At 39.3% G+C, this 14,620-nt stretch overlaps 3 non-coding genes across 3 annotated transcripts; all 3 read right to left on the bottom strand.

Annotated features, from left to right (window-relative positions):
• Window positions 1-1,620: 1,620 nt before the first annotated feature.
• On the bottom strand, window positions 1,621-1,692 carry TRNAA-CGC (transfer RNA alanine (anticodon CGC)). The gene has a single exon. It is a non-coding gene; the product is annotated as a tRNA-Ala (tRNA).
• A 526-nt stretch (window positions 1,693-2,218) lies between these two features.
• Window positions 2,219-2,290, bottom strand: TRNAA-UGC (transfer RNA alanine (anticodon UGC)). The gene has a single exon. It is a non-coding gene; the product is annotated as a tRNA-Ala (tRNA).
• Window positions 2,291-3,146: 856 nt separating this feature from the next.
• On the bottom strand, window positions 3,147-3,218 carry TRNAA-UGC (transfer RNA alanine (anticodon UGC)). Its single transcript has one exon. It is a non-coding gene; the product is annotated as a tRNA-Ala (tRNA).
• Window positions 3,219-14,620: the final 11,402 nt, after the last annotated feature.

Here is a 14,620-nt window from a genome sequence, read left to right as displayed (position 1 = left end):
ATATGGATCTTCTACCACTGAGCTACATCCCCTACCGTGGGCTTTTAAAGAGGGTCGGAAACCACTCTATGTATTTTTCCTCTCCAAGCAGCAGACACATGGCTCACTATTTGCACTCAGCCTCACACATGCGAAGCGTGCGCTCTACCACTGAGCTACATCCCAACGACAGGGCAGCTAGTGGACTGATAACATCACACACAGGTTGTTTATTCATTCTTGCCTCATTTCTGTTAGCTAAATAAGGCAAGAAGTCAAAATGTATAGCTATAGCAGGAAAGAACTTTTTATTTTATCATCCAACTATGGTATCAAACGAAAGCTCTATCTCTCCTTGAAAAAACAATATATAGTTTATATGGGTACACTATTCACAGGAAAAGAGAATCATCGCTAAACCGACATACCCTAAAAATGGCAAAATTGCTCTGGGCTTTGAGGTACCAAAAACCCCTGGGATTGAAGGGGTTAATTGCGTTTTGTTTTTGGGTTTTTTTGCATTTTTGTACAAAACAAGCCAATTAAGTTGGAGATGCATGGCACTCTGTACAAAGGACCATAGTCTGTAGTAAGGAGGCTGGCACTCAAACACGGCGGTTCCCTGACTTCTGGCTGAAACCTGCTGGAGATCAGATCCAGGTACACATACTGGCCATAGAGGTCTCTGTCCTGTAAGTTCTGACCCGACGGAGAGTAAAACACCCATAAACCCCCTTCCAAAATGCAGAAACACCAAATCTGTGCAAACTCCACAGTCTTTAGAGTTTCTTTTACTTGGGGAAATATGGCACTCTGTACAAAGGACCATAGTCTGTAGTAAAGCGGCTGGCACTCAATTCTCACTCCCGGAGGCCGTGGCACCAAAGCTTCAGTGACACTAGGCTTTTTTCTGCATTAAAAATGAGAATCATCGCTAAACCGACATACCCCAAAAATGGCAAAATTGCTCTGGGCTTTGAGGTACCAAAAACCCCTGGGATTGAAGGGGTTAATTGCGTTTTGTTTTTGGGTTTTTTTGCATTTTTATACAAAACAAGCCAATTAAGTTGGAGATGCCGGGGATTAAACCTGGGGCCTCATACATGCAAAGCATACGCTCTACCTTTGCGTTACATCTCCTACCGTTGGTTTTTGTAGAGGGTCGGAAACCACCCTATGTTTTTTTCCTCTCCAAGCAGCAGACACATGGCTCAGTATTTGCACTCAGCCCACCTCAGCGCAGCAGGGGGTCGCTATTGTAGTCTGTGGGGAGGATGGGAAACACGGCGGTTCCCTGACTTCTGGCTGAAACCTGCTGGAGATCAGATCCAGGTACACATACTGGCCATAGAGGTCTCTGTCCTGTAAGTCCTGACCCGACGGAGAGTAAAACACCCATAAACCCCCTTCCAAAATGCAGAAACACCAAATCTGTGCAAACTCCACAGTCTTTAGAGTCTCTTTTACTTGGGGAAATATGGCACTCTGTACAAAGGACCATAGTCTGTAGTAAGGAGGCTGGCACTCAATTCTCACTCCCGGAGGCCGTGGCACCAAAGCTTCTGTGACACTAGGCTTTTTTCTGCATTAAAAATTTAATTCTTATTTTTTTTGTACATCATTTTATGACTAAAACTACGCTGGAGATAACGGGGATTGAACCCGGGGCCTCACACATGCGAAGCATGCGCTCTACCACTGAGCTACATCCCCACAATAGAGTAGGTGGTGGACTGATGACATCACACACAGGTTGTTTATTCATTCTTGCCTCATTTTGGTTATCTAAATAAGGCAAGAAGTCGAAATGTATAGCTATAGCAGAAAAGAACAAAAATATGGCTCTTCTGCCTAAAAATCACTTTTTATTTATTCGTTCTTTAGGAGAGCTTCAAGTGCAGGCCTGGCTTTCCTGAATTCCGTTCCTGGTTTTGCTCACTCTGCTGCCACTGGATCAAATCATAATTCACAAGATTATTATTACTATTTTTTGTTTTTTCGTAGACAGATTTAAGAAGCTTGGCAATTTTTTCGCCTTCACTTATATTAAAGATGGAGACGAAACTTATTACAATGACATAGATAGGGGGAAGTCAGCTCACTCTTTTCCTTCCAATCTTTGACAATTTGCCCCTGAAATTGCGCATGGGTTTGGCTCTTTGTTGTGTATTTTTCCCAGTACATTAATTGCGTTGTTTTTTTTTTTTTTGCGTTTTTGTACGAAACTAAGCAATTAAGTTGGAGATGCCGGGGATTGAACCCGGGGCCTCATACATGCAAAGCATCCGCTCTACCACTGAGCTACATCCCCTACCGTGGGCTTTTAAAGAGGGTTGGAAACCACTCTATGTATTTTTCCTCTCCAAGCAGCAGACACATGGCTCACTATTTGCACTCAGCCTCACACATGCGAAGCGTGCGCTCTACCACTGAGCTACATCCCAACGACAGGGCAGCTAGTGGACTGATAACATCACACACAGGTTGTTTATTCATTCTTGCCTCATTTCTGTTAGCTAAATAAGGCAAGAAGTCAAAATGTATAGCTATAGCAGGAAAGAACTTTTTATTTTATCATCCAACTATGGTATCAAACGAAAGCTCTATCTCTCCTTGAAAAAACAATATATAGTTTATATGGGTACACTATTCACAGGAGAAGAGAATCATCGCTAAACCGACATACCCCAAAAATGGCAAAATTGCTCTGGGCTTTGAGGTACCAAAAACCCCTGGGATTGAAGGGGTTAATTGCGTTTTTTTTTTGTTTTTTTTTCCATTTTTGTACAAAACAAGCCAATTAAGTTGGAGATGCCGGGGATTAAACCTGAGGCCTCATACATGCAAAGCATACGCTCTACCTTTGAGTTACATCTCCTACCGTTGGTTTTTGTAGAGGGTCGGAAACCACTCTATGTATTTTTCCTCTCCAAGCAGCAGACACATGGCTCAGTATTTGCACTCAGCCCACCACAGCGCAGCGCAGCAGGGGGTCGCTATTGTAGTCTGTGGGGAGGATGGGAAACACGGCAGTTCCCTGACTTCATTCAGTGTTGTGCCACTGAAATTGCGCATGAGTTTGGCTCTTTGTTTTGTATTTTTCCCAGTACATTAGTTGCGTTGTGTTTTGTTTTTTTGCATTTTCGTACAAAACAAACAAATTAAGTTGGAGATGCCAGGGATTGAACCCGGGGCCTCAGACATGCAAAGCATGTGCTCTACCACTGAGCTACATCCCCTACTCTATGTATTTTTCCTCTGCAAGCAGCAGACACATGGCTCAGTATTTGCACTTCTGGCTGAAACCTGCTGGAGATCAGATCCACGTACACATACTGGCCATAGAGGTCTCTGTCCTGTAAGTCCTGACCTGACAGAGAGTAAAACACCCATAAACCCCCTTCCAAAATGCAGAAACACCAAATCTGTCCAAACTCCACAGTCTGGCTCAGTATTTGCACTCAGCCCACCTCAGCGCAGCAGGGGGTCGCTATTGTAGTCTGTGGGGAGGATGGGAAACACGGCAGTTCCCTGACTTCTGGCTGAAACCTGCTGGAGATCAGATCCACGTACACATACTGGCCATAGAGGTCTCTGTCCTGTAAGTCCTGACCTGACGGAGAGTAAAACACCCATAAACCCCCTTCCAAAATGCAGAAACACCAAGTCTGTCCAAACTCAACAGTCTTTACAGTCTCTTGTACTTGTGTCCAGTCAACACTGACAGATACATATATACAGCCAATCTAACACAATACACTTACCTATCAACACACATACTCACGAACTGTAATTATAGCATAATGAAGCACTGCTTTTAAACAAGGCTTTACACATATATGCATACACATATGCAATTACGGATACATACAGTATACATTAATAGTGAACTTACACTTATATATATACAAATAGCCACTGTAACACAATGCACTTATAAACATACATGCATACACATACAGTACGCATGCACACTCTAACACCACACACTTAAGCATTCATGCACACACAATGTAAATCATACACTTACATGCACACACAGCCACTCTCTGATCCATGCACCACACATGTCCACCTTTTTTTAGCAGTGCTAAAATATTATGTGCAATGTTTATTGCCTTGTGTGAAAATAATGTCTTTTTTTTAAATAACTTTGTTTTCAGTCATTTATTTAAAAAGATTTGAAAACCGTTGTCATATTAAGGTTTTTTTTTTGCTTAATACAAACTATACCAGTGCTCTTTCAGTTGATCCCAACTCATTACATAAAGTAGAGAGAGAAAGGTTGGCTTTGCTGTTGCTGTACAAAGGTTGACTATTCCACATCTAATTCAAACTGGAATATTCACTGGAACTTCAGCAATTCCTGGCAGGGTGCACTGTTGCCAAGGCTGTTGTCTACCATTATTCCTAAGTCTTTCTAATTGGTAGTTTTCCCCAGGAATAATCCATTCATAGTATAGGTTGCATTGTTGTTATTCTTACCATAATGCAGAACTTTGCATTTATCCATGTTGAACCTCATCTGCCACTTGCCCACCCAGTCCCCAAACCCTAGCCAAAATGATACTACAGTGCAACGCTTATAGAACCGTGTGCTATTGTACGCACTGAAGATCTTTCTCGATTTTCTAACACCTTGATCACCTGGTTTTTAGGGTTTCCCCCTTTTACAAAGCTGTTTATTAGACACTCTTGGAAAGGTTGCATCTGGGGATGTGGAGGGAGCATGGGCAGGGTTGAGAGAAGAGACAAAAAATAGAACTGAGATAAACTACGATAAACAAAGGAGAATAAAAGGGGAGTGATAAAAGATGAAGTATATAAAATAAGATAGATAAAAAGAGACAAGAAAAAAGAAAGAACAGTAGAGAAAGAGAGATAAGAAAAAAAGAGGGGAGAGAATACATAAGAAAAAAACAATTGAGAAGATGGAAATAAAACGAGAAAAGGAGAGGAGAAAAAAAGAGAGAGATGAGAGAAAACACAGAAGTAAAATGAAGGAAGACCTAAGAGAAAGATAAAAAATATAGAAGTGAGTGAAAGTGAAAGAAAAAAAAGAATGGAGAAATAAAATGAGAAGATAAAGAGGAGGAGAGTGATCGGAGATAAGAGAAAAATGAGAGAGAAAAGAAAAGGGAAAGAAGATGAGACAAGAAAAAAAGAAGAAAGAGGTGCAAAGTGAGATAAAAGGAGATTTAAAGGAAAATGTTTACATTGGCTGTGGGTGATAACATTTGGACTCACAACAGGTGCATCAGAAACATAAATAATATACCAATTACATCTTCAAAAAACAAGCATGGCCACAGTTTTAGCTCTCCAGACAGTGTCAGTCTCCTCTGCTTTTCACAGAATCTGCACTGACAGGCATGTGGTCATCTCTTCAGACTACAAATTTCCAGCACATGTGCATCTTGTGAATTATCGCAGGTATTCACAGCACACCAACTCTCTCGCTTGCCTGTGCTAAACGTCATCCCTTTTCCACCTGTGTTCCACGTGCGATCAACCCCAAAGGCTGCCCAGCACCATTGATGTTGAATCCAGATTTACATGTCCCTTGGCCCAGAACATAAAAAGAACTTAAATCTTTATTCCAGTACTGTCCAAGTTTTTCTGGACAAGTGGCAACTTTGCCTTGCTTGGTACTTTCCTGTATACGCATTATACCAGTTGTTTGTGATAGTAAATTACTTTTAAGAAATATTGAAGTGAATATCGATATTGACATGCCTGAATGTTTTAAGGCATTGCAATACACACGGGGAAAAGACATACCCAAAGCATTTCTGATGTTTGCAAATGCTTGCCTGGAAAGCACTAAGGTACATGTCTAGCTCTGGGCAATCTCTCATTTCATAGTCCAATGAAATTAGACAAAATGACAGAGATCAAGACCAACATCAGATTAAATTATGATTTACAGAATTTTGGATAATGTCACTAAAATAAATCATTTTAAAAAGGTTGTAGGTGAGTCTATGAAAATTAATAGCCTGAATTAATGTCATCAGTTAATTCTAATCCCAATTAAGAGGATCTGAATGTGTTTGTGTTTTATGATGACATGCTGAGCTTCACGTAACCTTAATCGAGCAGTAGCCCCACACATGTTCTTGACACAAAGGCAGGTAAAATGATGATAAATCATCATGAAGGCTTCAATTAACATAATCTTTCTAAATGTCAGTGTGTTTTTGTACAGTATATCCCAAAGACGTTTTTCTGGCCACATTTCATCTACAAGCTCCCTGATTTAAGAGCAGGGTTATGTGAGGTATTCAAGGAAATATAAACTTAAATTAACACATCTGTTAAATCTGGTTTCTGCATCATTATCTACACATATAATGGACTCATACTCAATATAAAAATGTACATTATGTAAGAAAAACCTAACATGTATTAGGATAAAATGTAAAGATCAGTAAAGTTAGTGTGAGCTATTTTTTGAAGGGTTCCAAAAATATAGTATTATTGGACACATCTGGGTATCTTTTCTATTCTCAGGTATATCATAGCTACATGGTTTGAAATAAAAAAAATATTTATGCATAATAGCCTGGTAATAATTTTACCATCCTGCTAGGTTTAAGGTTATAATGTTATTTCTCTAGTCAACACAGGACTATTTGTTTAATTATTTGCTAATTATTAGACATATGCAAAAGGGGCAAAAAAGATTTGGAAGACTTTTTTGGCTAATTTTTGACCCATTTATTTTCAGGCAACGAATTACGTTTACTGACAGTTTTTTTCGGACAAAAATCAGTCTCATTTTAATGGTGGGAACAAAATGTGTTATCTGACGCAAATATTTACTCTCACTCACTCTCTTATTGTCATTTTGTTCGCTCTCCCGTGCTCTTATAGTATCCCTACCACTTCCCTGTTTTGGAGCTCTACTTCAGTGTCTCACATTTGTCTTCCACCCCCAACAGGCTAGGAGGTCCATTGGGGCAGCACTTTTCCCACCGCAAAACTGGAGGGGGCAGTTCGCCCTCCTGGTCAATCAGGCTCCCTGGTGTGTCGCTGTTTGATGGACTGGTAACAAGGACAATCTCTGATCTCTGAAACCTGTCTATTTACATGGAGTACCAGGATATTAAATTATATTTTGTTGTTCTGCAGTCAGGACGGCAGCCATGGAGGGGTGGCTGAGGGTGCTGCCCTGGGTTAGACCAAAGGCAGTGCCCAAGATAAATATGCCTCTACCTTGATCAATGAGCTTCCATTGGGCATAAACCATGGCTAATCATCAGGCTGAAATAGTCAACAACTGCGGTATTGCTTAATCAGTTATAGCAGTACTTTTCTTGTAGGGTAAGAGCTGTACTTCCACAATATCCACACTAACAGCTGCCTACTGTTGTTATGGGTGAGAACTTAAGAGTGATATCAAAATAGAAACATACATGTCAGAAGAAAGAGCTGAAAGAGAGAACTAGGTAGGTAGAACAAAGCTTATAAACAGAAGAGAATAAAAACCACTCAGGCTCACCACAGGATGATAGCTGACCTTAGGGGGAAAAACTTAACTAAAAAGTGTGAAAAACAATATTTTATTTATTATTTTACATTTATCAAAACATCAAATGTCAATAAATGAAGCAAATTCCAAATTTTTACCCGTGCTCGTCATTAGATCTTTTCTCAAGCAAGATTGCCTGTTTAGCAAATGAAGTATAAAACTTTCTGGCAGTAAGCGGCCAATTGAAGTGAACTAAAAAGAAGACAATGTTTTCCTCTCAGTGTGCAATTAGGTCACTATTTCTGGATAAACAGGGCTGTTTTTCCCAATGTTCACAGAAACCATACCATGCAGCTATTTAACTTTCTGTCACAAAGCGTACACAGCTATGTTCATAGCACTGTAAGCTTTTTGGTTCCGATTTTTCATTCTGATAAGATAAATCAAAACAAGGACATTGCAAGCGATTTATTAACATGATTTACTTAACATTCAAGGTAAAACATTTTAGTGTAAGTGCAATGTGTTTTAAAAAAGGGGCTCAGTAAATTGAATGTTCAAATCCAGATCCTTGTGAGTACTCAAAGCAGCTCAACATGTACTTCACTATGTGCTGACTTGATTTTGTAGATTAGGCTTTTAGACTAGGATTATATGGACATCCTTTACAACAGTTTATTATTGTCTGGAACTAGCGTTGGCCCCTACACCACATATTCTAGAATACATATTTAAAATACTTTGTGAGAGCAATCAGTGGTATGAAAACAATCCCATTGAAATCACTTATTGCATATAGAGAATTCTGCAGAATATCATTTGCAAGGCCAACACCTTGTAAACCAAGACCTCTCAGTTAGCATATGCATGAAGCAGAGGCTTTTCATGAAAAATGCAGCCAGACAGGGCTGTTCGTGCAGCCAGGCAGGGCTGTTTGTGCAGCCAGGCAGTGGTCATTGACATGCAGTGGAACATTCAACAGAAAAACAATCCACTCAGACTTCCTGGTGGCAATGCCTTTTCGACACCCAATCTGCTGCTATAGAGTATGGGGCACTGTAGGCTAAGCACATTTGCCTGGTGTGCTAGAGGGCTAAGCAGCCCTGGTGCTGTAAACCAATGTCCACTAAATGATGATCATTTTGACACACGCTTTGTTTTTACACTTTTACACTGCAAGGCCCAATCTGTGGATGGAGCGGCATAAGTATGTGGTGCTATCGCCCACTGACCATGGGCCACTCAGTTTAAATGCCATTTCAAGAAATGCAGAATGAAGAGTTGGCAGCAACTTCTTGTTTCCGTCTATTTTTGCAGTCATCATTGCTTGAGATGGAGTTTCCATGAAATCAAGTAAAAGAAAAAAAAATTCTCTTTAAATAGCTCCTGTTAATAAATTGTTCTCATATTTCTCTCAGTTCTACTGAGGTTTCCAAAAATGTTTTAATTGATCTCTAACATGTCTCACTGATGGCATGGTATGGGTATGGAGTAAGGTGTACCTTCAATAAATAAGCTATTTGTTTGAATCTGCTTATTTTTTTTTGGTATTTTTAACTATAGTTTATTAACCAATTTACTTTAACATAATTTAAACATACAAAAAATGGCATATATTAAAAAATGCCTTAGTCGTCTGAAGTATTTTAGACATTTAAAAGGAATCTTAATTATGTTGGCTTATTTCCAAATAAATAATCTGAGAACAACTGGTAGATGTGTTAAATGCATGTCAACACCATAATATATTTGCTGGAAGTATTTTCTTTTGGCAACATAGCTATATTTATTTAATTAATTTTACAAGGATAAAAAAATATTACTTTGTTGGTATGCATGAAAGGGTTCTAAAGGACAAGTGGCAGAAAAGTGTCATTTGGATTTAATACATAACAGCATGGAGCTAAATACACAGGAATGAGACAGATTGATTAGCTAAGAGTTTAAATTCAAGTGCCCTATAGAGGAATACAATCCTTTGGAGCCATCATCTCCAAGAGAGCTCTCTACACTGCAGTTATATGGGTGGGATTTATCAAAGTGTTGAGCATGAGATAATTTTGTTGTTATAACTTATCTTTTATAATATCTATGTTTCAATTCCAGAGAAATTCTCCAAGCTTATAAAAGAAAATAAAAACATATAAAATACAAATGTGTAACTCTATATGATGTCTATAAATGCATATCCTCTATATTCTCATTAGACATGCACTAGAGGAAGCCCTCTATTGGCAAACTGGGTTGTATGCATCACTTAGTTTGAGTGGCTTTGTGACGTCAGATACGAGGAAGCCGTTTGGCGCATCCGTTGTGTTTTGTGCCTGTAAGAGGGGATTTCCAAAGGAACTGGAAATTTCTCTTTCTCGTGGTGAAGCCAATGACTAGCATGTTTTATTTTATGAGAAGCGCATTATTATGTTTTTAAAATAAATGGAAAACATGGGGGCCAAATATAGTGTACTTTTGCTATGTTATACTATATCCAGCCTTTTCTCTATGCTTTCTTTATATTAGTGTCCCTGCATAACAAGTTTGGGATTCACAATCCATATGTTGCATAAACCAGCTCCCGAAATGTCTCTGGAATTGTAACACAGAAAAATAAGTTAGCTATAACAACAAATTCTCTTATGTGACTTTTTTTCACTGACTTTTTTGTTTGCTTGTGTTTTTGTCAGCAACAAGTAGTGTATCCACCACAAATAGATGTATGGCTAGCAAATGTAATGCATAACTTTATTCAAACATATTGTATAGGATTTCTTTAAAACACACTTGAATAAACCACTGTATAAAATTCTACCCAATACATTGAGCTTCCGCTTAACCTTACTCAGGGAGGGCATTAACTCTAACCATCAAACCATTCAACTTGCCACTTCCATTAGATGTCAAACTTCTCCAGGGAACTCCCTGCAAAGAAAATGGAAAGAGAGGGAAAGAGGAGCCCAGGCCAACATGGAAACACAAAACTGAAAAGGGGGGGATGGTCAGGAAACTGCTCCAGTGGTGTTGAATTAACTGCCCCATGCACGCATGCATGGGGGCTTTATAACACAGCTCCCTTCCCCTCACGTACAGGTGCAGGCTGGGCTGAGGGGCAATTGCCCCCCAGGCCACCCAGAATCTAAGTTAAACGGCCACCTGACCACCCAGTGAAGTGGCTGATTCGGCCGTGTCAGGGCCGTCTGTAATGGGGGGCATCTGTGGGCCTGGCACACCGAGATGCCATTGGAGCTGATGCGGGTGCAAGTTTTAAAGCGGCCGGCGTGCCTGCACCATGCCGCTCAGTGCCTCAATGAGGCTCTTCGTCCCGCCCCTTTGAAGACATGACGTGCCGCTCAAAGGGGCGGGCTCACACGGAACTGCTCCTCGTGACAGGGAGAAGAAGAACACATCAGAGGAGAGCAGTCTGCAGGGAAGGAAACCAGCAAAAAAAGTAAGTATTAAAAAAAATTGTTGGGGTGATAGGTGGAAGGGGACCCATATTCAAAACAACAATTAAATAAAAGAAGGGGGTAGCTGGGCAATAAGTACATAACAGGGTGATTGGTGTATCACATAAATCAATACACAAAAGGGGTGGGTTAGTGGCACTAAATTGTGGCTTCAGGAAAAGATGGGCATGGATGGTGGGCTGATTCGGTGGTGCAACGGGACACTTGACTAGACTTGCACCCCAGGCCTTAGGCTGCCAGCCTTCCCCTGGTCACGTACCCTTGTGCTTCCTTCTTAAGCTGGCTTTCCTGTATTAACCCTTTCCTACACCTTAAGGATAAACTAAACCATCCTGTAGTGCAGGCAGGGTCATGTTCCCCTTTCAGAAAAGACTTCAGGGTTTTCTTTCAGACGGTCATGTTGATTGCACGGACAGGATAAGCAAAGAAAAGTGCGTGCTGTCAAATGCACTAAATGGCTTATGCTTTAAAGCATTGAAACTTCAGCATTAGGAGGCCGTAGCAAAGGAAGATAGGTATCCATGTTTTTATGAAGAAACCTGAAACCCTATGTAATTTGGAATTATTAATAATTCTAAACAATGGGAAGAGTATCCAATGAGTATCCAAGCAGTGATCTGTGAAGAAACTTGTCTCAGTGGCCTTAAAACCGCCAAGCTTAATTTTCCTTAGAAAATGTTTGATTATGCCTACATACATTGTAAGATAACTTAATTTTCTGATTAAAGTGGAGTAAGAAGAATGTCCACACTGTTCAGGTTGTAGCTGACAGTTTGCAACAAAATCCACCAAGCCCTGAATCTTGATAGGGACAGTTTGCATTGATTTTTAGATGTAGTCTAGATAGCTTTGATACACAATGTTTATCAGTCACTTAGAAATAAAGTGAATGGGTTTCTGCTGAAGTATGTACAGTAGTAAATTATGCTAAGTTTTATTTCGTGTTGAATCCTTAGAGGAAGAAAATGCTGCTATAATTAGCAGGGAGAAACAGAAGAGCTGATTATCACTGTGATTGCAGCAAGTAATTATGCGTATTACCAGCTACATATTAAGAAAAAACTGTACTTTGACTTCCTTAGAAATTGCATTGGGAAAACAAGAAAGCATATTAAAAACATCTGTACAGCACTTAATGCATTCTAATTCAATGTTTCTCAATTAGAAACTTTATTTTACATGCAGGATAGATATATCAACTCATGCAGGCACATTCAATGAGGATGCTAGGACTTAAAGGCGAGAACTGGATATGAAAATGAAATAGATGAAAATATGTGTGGCGTTATATAGAGACATCTATGTTCCCTGACACATTTAGACTTCAACTGACAGATTCTGTTAAATCAAAGCAACAGCTGTTTATTAAGATGGACACTAGAGCTTCATAAAAACTCCTGAGGGCTGCTAGTTGGACATTCTAATGTATAGAATAGTTTTCCAAAGTCATAATTTTGTTTTGTAATTGATTTTATGGCATGTGTAAACCATTGGCTTACGCTAGCCTCCCTCTAGCCTCCATAGAGATACTTTTAGAAACCCTGAAGCCCACAGGAGGGGGGCAGAATGGGCTTTTTGGTGGGAACTGGGGTGGGGTAGGTAGGTTATTTACAGTGATGGTTTCCCTTGCGTGGGAGCCATTTCTTCAGCTAGTATACCAGGGTTGCGTGTCCCTCCCTCTCTTTAAATGGTCAATTTGAGAGAAAACGTTTGTTGAGTTTGTCACAGTCTTGGGAGCATCAGCTTGCCAGGTATCCAGGTGTGTTAATGCGGTGGTAAGATAAGCGTTGGTAACAACCAGTGGGAGGTTCCTTGCTGATTGGTGCCCTCAGGCCCGGGTGTGGGGGGTACATTTTGGTATGTCCCTTCCCTAATTGATGTTTGTATATATTTACATTTTTACATGTTTGTGTTTTGGAGTCATTGTCTTCACTAAAGTACCTTTGTTAATTTTTTCAAGTTTTGGCATGACAATAACTTTAACAAATTTTAACAAATTGGCTGTGTGCAGTTAATCAATAGTAACCAAGGTAGCAATTCTGAGATATAAACTGTTTTAGGCATTTCCTCACTGATGATGTGAAGATTGGATGTCAGAATTTGCTAGGATCACAACCAGGCTCTCAGATTATTCAAGCCATTGGCAAAAGCTGTGAGGCATATTAGCTTCAGGAATCATATATTCAGCTCCAGAAAAAGTACATGATGCTCAAACTTCAATGTCTGAAGAAGTCATTGCTTCTGTCGTAAAATTTGTTGTAGAAAGTTGTACTACAAGAAACATGTTCTTGGTTGCCTCATATTCTTCACGTTTAATGAGTATAATGACACTTGTTGGACTTAATAACCTCTTCAAAAATTGACCTGTGTGCATTCTAAATGCTTTTATCCAGTAGTTGAATGTCCCTAACAATGTTAATTGAGACCACCCCATAAGCATGTTGCAAATGAGTACAGAATATTAATATGTATATTGTGCATGTATACATTCAAAAATTTGTTTGCAGATGTAACCAGACACAATTAAGTTATTCTCTGGAATCTAGAGTTGTTTTAACCAAATATTTATTTACATAAGGCAAGTGTTTACAGAGTTAATCCTTGTGAGTTTGTGTGTTCAATAACTATGCAGATGTAAAAACATACTGTACCCATCTGTAAAAAGGAAGGCATGATTGACAACCAACTGTATGCCAATGAAGTGAAATTATGTTCTGAAGCAGAGATCCAATGGGCAAAGCCTCTCTATACAAGACCTTCAAATGGTCCCAAACATTAATGGAGATTCTTCTCTGCAGAGCACATGGCAAATCAGTTAAGGCATTTGGTCACCTTCCACTCCCTCCCCCAGTGCAATGTCCTTTCCCTTTTCTATCACCTTGGTCTCTAAGGGTCACTGGAGAAGATAGGTTACCGGAGGCGTATCCTGCATATCTCTCTCTCTCTCCGTGGAGATGATGACAAGGGAGTGGTAATTGTATCACGTGTTTACAGGCTTATCCTGCTGTTTCTTTGTTATTTCCATTCCATCAATGAATAGATGGTTTGGTAACAGCATATACTAACTTATAGCAATTTGTATATGTATTGTTAGTTTGTTTAGCCTCTCTTAATAAATATTGTTAATTGCAGAAAACAAGGAGTATGGACTCTGACTTTACACTCAATAGTAAGTGGTTATTGATAGCATAACAGTGTATATATATATTATATATATATATATATATATATATATATATATACACATACAGTAAATGTTATTCAATAATTACAGTAAGATTCATAAATACAGACATGTTTTTTATAACATCATCTACATCTTAACAAGAACATAAAAAATAAAGCTATCGTGCTAACACGTACATATGCAAAGCTTGTGTGAGGCGTGCTTAGAACCTATGCTCAGACTACATCAATTGCTAGTTGAGTGGGTTCCAACATTTTCACGGACGACCTCTCTTTCTCCTTCAGATGGATTTCACTTGCTGGTGGCTCTAAGAGACTACATGATTCATGATTTCTTTAGAGATATATACTCTATCCTTCCCACTGGCTGATAGTTAAAGCAGTTGAAAACTTCTAAACTACATACTTTTTCTAAGTAATGAAGTGAAGAAATAAAAATAGTCAATAATTGAACACAGGCCAATAATTAATACCCAACCTGTTTTAACCTTAATCAACATAGTTTTTTTTCTTTGCAATT

Source organism: Sceloporus occidentalis, unplaced genomic scaffold (genome assembly GCF_023333645.1).
Source record: "Sceloporus occidentalis isolate IW3139 unplaced genomic scaffold, rSceOcc1.0.p SCAF_25, whole genome shotgun sequence".
Classification (NCBI taxonomy): Eukaryota; Metazoa; Chordata; class Lepidosauria; order Squamata; family Phrynosomatidae; genus Sceloporus; species Sceloporus occidentalis.
The sequence above is the reverse complement of the archived record's forward strand: the minus strand, read 5'-3'. Positions and strand labels throughout refer to the sequence as shown.